Raw genomic sequence first — 9,536 nt, forward strand, 5'->3', positions numbered from 1 at the left:
TGAAATTTGTGTAATGGTTGCTCTACCACCTTTCTGAGTAACATTCCTGGATTAGCTGAACAATATGGTGTTTAAAGTTTAAAAGTTACTGTTTTTATATGCAGGATGCTTTCATTTTGTGGAAGAACAACTTGAGATATGAGATGCTTCTTCTGGTAGCAAAATAGACAGTGGGGTATTTAAATTTTCTTGACTCATTCAATTGTGTACATTCTTTGCAGATCTCCTAGTCCTCCCAGTAACAAGAGCAGAGGTTATTGGTATTTGAGGAATTGAACTGAACTCAAATGCTTTGTCTGCATTCAGGAACGTTTCTTTTATTTCTTACATTGGAATTTCAGTTTTCTTGAGAAATCCTCTTTCTGAGGAACAAGATCATGACAACAAAAACCAGCTGCAAGAGCTAGATTAAACAGATTCTCATAACTGTGCTTTTTGCTATGTATTAAGGTTGATATTTAGGTGCAGAAGTCAAGACTTAAACGACTTTAATCCCATCATGATTGTTATTGTGCATATGGCCCCAAACACTTCCCTGAGGTGGTGGATAGTGATTTTCATGCCTGTGTGTGTGTTTCAGCGGATCTCTCATAGCCTTCTCACATGACATCCATTTGCTTTGCCCAGGCCCCTGGCTGCAGGCGCTGCCCCACCCATGACCTCGTTGACAGTGCTCCTTGGCCACCTGCCTTGGCACCAGCCCATGGCCTCTTCCTCCTCTGCCCAAATCTTTGAGCTCACGCCTGTGGTCCCAAGGCAGCTGCTGGGAGTTGTCAGTGCTCAGCCAACCCTCAGGACAATTAAATCTCTGCTGCCAGGGATAAAACTTCCTACGCCGCTGGGGCTTTTTTCTGCACTCCTGCCTCCTACACTGGAGACAGATTTGGGGGCAGACAGATTCCTGAGTGTTCTTTAATGAAAATCTATAGGATGGTTGAGGTCAGAAGGAACCTCTGGAATTAATCTGGTCCAACCTCACTGCCAAAATTAATTTGTAAAATATTTGTATTGCTGCAGACTTCTTTTGGACTTTGGAGTGCAGCTTCACATAGGATCTGTACAAAAATTCTATGTGCTGCATGTGGAGTTAAATCCATCTGAAGGCAGAAGCCCCAAAGAAGAGCAACTGCTTTTTGCTCAGGAATGACAACTGTGTTTGAGTGATGGAAGGACTGTAAACTTAAACCTTTGCGTCCCGTTATTTTCTCTCTCATTTCTCTATTTGTTTTGGCTTGAGAACAGACCTTCGTAAGGAGTAGGTTACTGACAAATTCACTGCTTTATCAGGGCAGAAATAATGTTTGTTATAAACAGGTTGTTAAACTGTGACATCAGTGTTTAGGATGATAGGTATTATAAAAGTACCATGTAAGAAATGATCTCAGTAAGCAGATAACAGCTCAGAAAAAGACTAGAAAACTTTCATCTTAACTTAAGACAAAGCTTAACTTAAATCCGTGATTTATAATGACACAAAAATGTTGATCTTGACAGAAACTGTATATCAAAATTGAAAAAAAAGTGGCTCTGTCAAAATAGCCTTGAAAATGCTTGTTGTACTGAAATTCCTTACTAAGTCGAGGATTACTAGAAAAAAATTGTGGTCATAGCTCAGGTCTTTGCAGATAAATACTACTGGCCATCAATGGAAAACATAGCTGCTGTGAAGGAACACTGTGATGTTTTGACTGAAAATGGTTCAGTATTTACGAAGGGCATGCATGTAGATATTTATTTCTTTACAAACTACTTATATTGCATAAGACATCTTTCCTGCACAAATGAACAACTTGGAAAATATGCTGCAACTCTGAGAAATGGTCAGCTCCTGCTGTCATTGCATTCATTTGTCAATAGGTTTTTGAAAGATGCTCTCTGACTATCCTGTTATGTAGGTCTCTCGAGCACAGATCATGTTTTCACTTCGTCTCAAAGGCACCGTGACGTGCTTTTTACAAGTCTATTTTTTTATTCCTGTTCCAACAAAAGCATTAATCAAATGAAAGGAGAGTTCATTATTCTAGGCATTCAGTTACGAGTCAACATTCTCTTGTAAACTCTTGAATTACTTGGTAGTAGACTGTCAAGATTACATACATGCAAGAGAAATCAGAGACCAGTTTGAGTGCATCTCTGTTTGTAGTTATGATTTCCTCATTTGAGGGAATGTGTAAGAAATAGATGTTTTATTGATTGCATGCTCATAAGTCTGAATGGTTCTTTGGGCATCATGTGGGTGTGGATTGCTTAGTGGACACTTCTTATACTCCAGTATAAGAGTACAGTCTTCCACATTCTCTGCTTCTGATGCATTCTGATTTCTTCTTCCTCCTGTTTCATTCACCCCTGCACATCTCACAACAGACAACAGCCGTTGCATCACATTTGTGTGTGTTCATCTACCATTTCCTTTACTACATTTTGTCTTTTGTGGCAGTCTTAGAAGACTTGCTTTCATTTGAGCATCCTGAAAAGGAGCCGTTGTTGAAAGGAGAAAGGTTAACAAGCTAGATTCAAAATAGTTAAAAGACTGGTTGTTTGCATACTGCAGTGTCCAGACTTTCTTTGATGTAACGTACGTTTTCCATCTCATTAGTATTTCTCTATTTTGGATATAAATTTTCTTTAGTATTATTGGATATTAGATAGTGATTATATTTAAAAAAAACCATAATGGGACTATACTGCAACTGTTACCTGAAGTCAAAACCAAAGTCAGAATTTTAATAGAGAGTAACTAAATAGCTTTGGTTCTATGAAAGAAAACATCTTACTTTTCAGTGCAAAATAATCTGAATTGCTGTTACTAGTTACGATGATAAGACCATTCTTTTATCTCTCTAACAAACTTTTAAGATTAATGGTAAGCAACTGTCAGCCAAAACTGAAAACTAAATTTGCCCCCTGATATTAGTGATGACATAAGTTTGATATACAAGAAGAGTAATGAAAAATCTAATTCTGAAAAATATTGAAGAATTCATCAGTAAGGATAATACCTGTGACCTAATACATGATGCCAAATGCAGGAACTCTCATTGTAAACTATGTATTTACAAGGGAGGAAGAGAAGTATTAACCGGGTGGTTATAAGAAGGAGGTCTGTTGGAACGAAAGAGAAAACAGATTGATTAGAATGAACAAAAGCAGAGTAATGTGCCTTACTCCAACTACAGTCTGCAATGTAGGTAAAAACCACACACTGACACAGGACCTACTATGTAATTAAACAAGTTCACATTAAAAAAGAATCGAAGAACAATTACCCCCCATGGAAACATTGTTCGTAAGCACTTAGTCTCAGAGAAGAACATCACTTTACTGTCTACTTTCCATTTTTGGTATTAGAATGTTGTAGAACTAGAGCAAGAAAGAAATTATCTGTTGTTTATTGCATTAGACTTGGTAACTCATTGAAATCTTTAAATAAAATTTTTCCTCTGACTAAAGAAGAAAAGCCATTGATCAAATTGCCTGACATACAGTATTAATATTTGTAATAATTCCGTCTCAGTGTTATCCACTGGGCTTTCACATGATTGAGTGTAGAATATTACATCATTCTGCTTCAGTAGGAATGTAAAAGAAAAGATATTTTGCCCAGAATATACTGGACTTATTTTAACTTACTTGCACCCAACAGACAAGTGAATGTTGAGAAGTGAAGTATCCAGGGAAAGTATCCTGAAACCAGACAACAGACTCCTAAAATTCAGAATTAATGACCTACAAAAGCAACTAGAATGCATTCTGAGTTACCCTGGCTATCTGGCCAGTTGCCAGTAGAGAGCAGCATAAAATTAATGGGACTAATCCTAGTGACAAAGTGAAAGAAGCATTCTAAATATTCCAAATATTTATGTTTTTGTTTAAATCAGTATGTATCCTTTAAGAGCTATTTCTTCTACCTGAACTGAACTTGTGAATGTCTTTGTATTTTATATTCTTAATAGTGTTTACGCCTTACCTTGGCTACTACATTACGGTCAAGACAAGTTATCTTTTAATGTTAATCAACTTATGAATCACACTAAAAAGATGGAAGAAAGCCAGACGAACCATTGGTTTGCTGGGATTTGAAATTCCCCCGTGGTGGGATAGTACCTTCTCACTGACAAGCTGCTTTACCATATAGCTATAATTAGGAAATATTTCTCCAAGTGCTTTGCCAAATATGAGACAGTGACTTAATTTCAAAGCCAAAAATGTCAGTGCGTAGATGTTCAGATCAAAGTAATGGCGCAGTGCTTGGCAATCTGAGACACTAATAATATTTCCAAGAATATGTAACTCATATCTTGATGAACTGAACCAGAAGTACTTGGACGAGGAGTGTAGGTAAGCTCTTCATGTAGGCAGTGACAGTCAGCTCCCCCAGCATGGACTTTTTTCTCCTCACCACTGCCTATTTCTCTTGGGGCTGTTGACTGCAGGAGATGGAAAAACAGTGACAATTTTTTCCAGAATAAAATCTTTGCTGCCAGTACTGGCAATTTGATTTTCCCCAACTGCTTTGTACATGAAATGAGAAGAATGGGTAAAAATATTAGAGCTCCTGTATTTGTTGTTGACATGATTTCTTTAGCAGTCACAGACTGGGAGTCATCTGGAAAGATAAAGTGATTGTGTCACCCATATTGGACTTAGTTTAAGACAGAAGGAAATCTGGGGAAGCTAGCAGATAAAGGAATAAGCTAAGAAAAATTCCCTTTGCTGCTCTTATTTGAGGTGAAAAAGGGCAGAATTTACCAGAACCTTTGCTACCAAATTGAGGGCTAAAAGAAACAAGCAGAAAAGACACAGTAAACAAAAGCAGAAAATGCCTTCTCAGTCCCATCTTACTCATACTGCTATGCACATAAATACAGTAAACACATTGCTATGTATTACAAGTAGATTCTCACTGATGTAAAAGGAGACAGTGGAAGAAAACAACAACAAACAACTCAGTCAAAACGATAAAACTCTGTGACAGAGGTAAAACCACTACTACAGAGTAGCTACAAAGGTGTACGAGTAGATAAAAGTATAAATGTTTCATAGCTTTCTCCAAGGAAATAGTGATGGAGCATGTGTGAAAATAATCAAAGCAGCCAATTTTTCATGGCTGTAGTGTCTGAGCTGTTCTTTTTTTTTTCATATATATCTATACTGTAAAGCAGAGGCATCTCTGTCTCGTCTGCACAACAGGCTGCTTCCAGATGGGTGACTTGTGTAACACTGTATGAGACACCAAGCTGAGGTCCCAGGCTTGCAGAGGAAATACAAGAATAAACTGAGACCAAGAGAGGAGAGGAAGTGTAAGGGTAGCTGAGAACATCCGCTCTATTGCTGAGATCCTCAGCCCTTTGTTGTTTCCTGACTCGTACAGCTGACAGGAGCAGAAGACGGGAAAATGCTATGGACTCCATCAAAATGCTAATTGCTTAAGCAAGTTTTCTCTTTCTCCTTGATAATGGTGCAAATCTTCTATAATATGAGGTATCCTTCCTGTATTAACCTTTATTTTTCCCCTTATTTTCTTTCTTCTTACTCCTCCTCTTCTGAATCCTCCATGATTTCATTTCTCCATTCCTCTTCACTCCCTCTCCCCCTGAGATCATTGCCTTTGATGTGTGACACATTCTGCATGCTGACTGCCTGCCTCTGCTTTGTTGCAAGCTCTTCAATGTAAGAAGGGAAGGATGATGTTGTGAATGCACACTCTTATTCTCCACAGAGTATGACAATGTCTTTTACTGAGAACTGCCCAACTGTGGTGGTTTTGGTGCTTCCTCATTCTTTATTTATGGAGGTGTGCAACTCGGTGACAGCACTACAGTGGCTGACTAAAATCCTGACTAAATATTGCCTATGTAGGTATAGAGTTATGCAGTCTGAAACAACTTCTGAAACAGCTGATTCACTGTTTTCAACAGGAGGCACAGAACTTAAGAGACTCTGATGGAAAATCAGGGAATCCTGTATGCTGACGGCTTCCTTTAGTCTCCATTGTCTTGCTGACACTTCTTAATTCATTCACAAGAAACTAATCTGGAGACCATGCTCTGGGAGAGACAAGAAAATACATTTTCTGCATCTTGAATCTATTGGATCTGTCAACGTCTTTTTGATATGAGGATATGAGAGTTTAAAATTTCCTTGATCTTAATGAATTATTGTATTCTGTCTGACAGTAATAGAAGCTCCTATTTGCAGGTACAGGGAAATGTGTGCTTAGCTGATTTTCTGTCAGCACTAATATGATATTTATGTGTCCAGGCATCCCAAGACCCGTCCTGTATGCATGTCTCTGATTCCACGCTCAGAGTTTAAGGTATGAGTTTAAGTTTAAGATATGATTGTTCAAACAAGCTTATCCTATCAGTCCATGCAAGGTTTGTAGACAGACATTAGTTTGTATAACTGCTGTGTTCCAGCATCATATGCCAGTATTTAAATAGAAGTATTCATATAGCCAATACTGATCGTATGTACTTTTCCTGGGCTGGCAATGTATTGAATAATTACCAGAAACAGCTCCCCAAAATAATTACTTATATAATCTGTGTGCCCTCACCCATCTAATAATCATCTTTTAATTCCCTTAATATGATGCTTTTTACTGCAACTCAAGTTATGTGAAAAGGGGTTTATCTTCAGGTGTGAACTGCCAGCAATTTTTATTATCTATCGATCAACATAAACAATGGGTTTGTCTTGCAAAGCAATCAATCATGTGGCACAGGGCTTTGTACTACCGTCTAGCACCTTCATAACTCTGTTAATCTGACATTAAATATTTTTGCATCTGTGAGTTCCAACAGGCAGGAAGATATCCCTGGCTCAGATCCCTCCATTTGTTCTGCAGAAACATGTCAGGATGAAGACAAGTCCTGCTCCTTCTCATAAGTAGTTCCTTTCAAATCAGTGTGACACACAGGAGAACAGAAGCCTTCAGCGTCATGCAATAGGCTGTAGTCAGCAGCGATAGCAGCTTGCTTATTTATAGTACTTTTTCCCTAGAAGAACTCTGAACACAGACATAAAGGCAAAATTGAGAAAGTAAATAGTAAAAGCAAAGCATTGATTGCGTAAAGAAGGAGACGCCAGCCTTTGCCTACTGAATTAGGTGCACCCCTAACTACAAATGTATTTGCTTTTATTGTAATGGTTCAGAATCTTAATGGTTATCTAATGTATTTTTTATGGGATGCATATATTTCTTCAAAACTTCAGGAACCGATCATGCTTTTAATTTCAGAGAGAGTTAGAAAAGCTCATTTAGGGCTCTAGATTTGCCCTTTATATGTACTTAATTAAATATGTAAACAAAATGCTCAGAAAGCCTGAAGTGGCTGTCACAGAGCTCACACAAAACTATCATTCCTTCTCTTTTTGTCCTCGGAGCAGCCATGAGCTGGGTCAGACATCATCTTGAATTGAACTAATTGACAGTTTCTTCAGTTTAAGTGGGTTGTAGTTGGCTAGGAGTGTGCTGGCACTTTTGTTTCTCCTGCTATGATCCTTTGCCTACACAGTGACAGAGTAGCAACAGCACTGCCACAGCTATTTCAGCGTTAGCTCTTACCAGGAAAACAGTATAACAGAGCATTCATTTCAGCTTCAAAATTCCTTTGAATCACGTTTATCCTAGTGCAAGAAAATAGCCTGAGCTTTTTTTCCAGTTCATGGGAAGCGTTCTAATCCATTCTGCACCTCACATTTAATGACATTGCATATTTCTGTGGCATTAAGCCATGTAAATTCTCCTTTGAAGAAATGCTTTGCAGTATGGCAACGCTGAGAAGCAGAGCTCATGGGAATTAAAATGATCAGCGCTGTGGAGTCTCCTAATGTTGCCCCAGCTATAAATTCTGAGATCATTATTATTTTTTAGTGATGGAGAACACTGTAAACTTTTTGTAATAGAAATGCAAACACAGTGTCTGTGATCTAAACAACTCACTTCAACATCAGTGCCATGAAGGAAGACAGATAAAAAATCAGAACAGAGAAAGGAAGTTATAGGAGCAAGCAGACTAATTTTGACACAGCTACGTGTGCACTGAGTTACCATAAAACCAACCTGGAAAAAAAAAAACTATCTAGTTACTTACTAAAGACCTTGCATAGCAGGTAACAGAGAGAAGAAAGAGACTTTTAGGACTTATTGTAAACAATCTGAGCATGGGGAAAGATGTGGGGAACACGGGCTGATGCATATAAATGTAGGCCAGTGATATTGCTGGTACTGGATGAAGTGGGCATTTCATCACAGAATCATGGATCCAAGGAATATTTCAAGTTGGATGGGACCCACAAGGATCTTTGAGTTCAATCTTTGGCTCTGCATAGGACTGCCCAACGTCAAACCCTTAGAGCACTGTCCAAATGCTCCTTGAACTCTGGCAGCTGGGGCCATGACCACTGCCATGGGGAGCCTGTCCCAAAGTACAGTTTCATCTAATGTTTACTAAATAAATTCTGTTTTCTGTTCATTGGGAAGTAGCTGCTGTTTAATATAAAACATTCAAGAGACATAAAATAAAGCCATGTATTTAGAATATGTTGAATAAAAACATTCATCATACACAGAATAAATATCACTTCTTGGCACAAAGTAATTTTAGCTGTTTTTAAACTTTGTATGTATGATTATGTTATGTCTCTTTGAAAGATGTTAGTTTCTCTCACTTGAGCCATTCCTGTGGTGTTTTGTTCTGAGTTATATTTATACTTGCTTTCCTTGGGTTTTTCATTTCAAGATAGAAAGCCTTCCAATTGTTCATAACATGCAAAGGGGAAAATGCAAGGGTTGCTAAACAAGCAAAAGAAATAGTTTCTCTCTTGCTAACTCATAAAATGAACTGTAAGAGAACTTGAATATCCTTTTCATGCTGGAAATGCCATGTGAACTAGGCAGAAATAACTGCCTAAGACTCCTGCGGTAAATAGTGGATTAGGATGGCAGAACTGGCATGGTATCAAACCCATTATCTCCACTGGTAAAGCAGGGAGGGATACCAAAGCAGACAGACGCTCTCTTTAATGTCTTGTCTAAGCTATTTTATTGATCTCTGGCAAAATCCTCTCCCATCCACTATGTCTAGTCTGCATGAGGTGAAGCTGCGCTGAGCAATTCAAAGCACTCAAGTTACAAGAGCTATTTTGATATAAAAAAAGCCACTTTCAGCTTTTCTCTAGCTATTTTTACAATTAAAATTTCACATGTTTGGCTCTGTAGTCTAGTGAGTAGATGATGGGCACAGAGATTGAGAAGTTATAAATTCCTGTAAATGCAGGTAGATTTTCAAGGGACTGGGAATCTGACCCAAGATGCTTTTACTTCTGTTCATCTTGAGATTCCTGTGGCTAGATCCAGACTTTTTCCTTTCTGCACTTAAGGTTTCCATTGATCTCTCCCATTTAAGAGCCTTCAGTAGTTCGCAAAATCTAGCCTGTGGTGAAATCCCAGGCCTGCTATAGTTGAAAGGAACTTTGGAATTTTACCAAGATATCATCTGATACAGATATTTCTGAGCATTCAGGAATGA

General features: G+C 38.3%; 1 long non-coding RNA gene across 2 annotated transcripts; it reads left to right on the forward strand.

The window, feature by feature from the left end:
• The first annotated feature begins 5,175 nt into the window (after positions 1 to 5,175).
• On the forward strand, positions 5,176 to 8,478 carry LOC116652423. Of its 2 annotated transcripts, none has more exons than XR_004305427.1 (3): positions 5,176 to 5,481; positions 6,262 to 6,316; positions 6,798 to 8,478. It is a non-coding gene; the product is annotated as an uncharacterized LOC116652423 (long non-coding RNA). The 2 variants fall into 2 exon arrangements; XR_004305426.1 differs by having other exon boundaries at positions 6,807 to 8,478.
• The last annotated feature ends 1,058 nt before the right edge of the window (positions 8,479 to 9,536 follow it).

Source organism: Coturnix japonica, chromosome 1, assembly GCF_001577835.2.
Source record: "Coturnix japonica isolate 7356 chromosome 1, Coturnix japonica 2.1, whole genome shotgun sequence".
Taxonomy (NCBI): domain Eukaryota; kingdom Metazoa; phylum Chordata; class Aves; order Galliformes; family Phasianidae; genus Coturnix; species Coturnix japonica.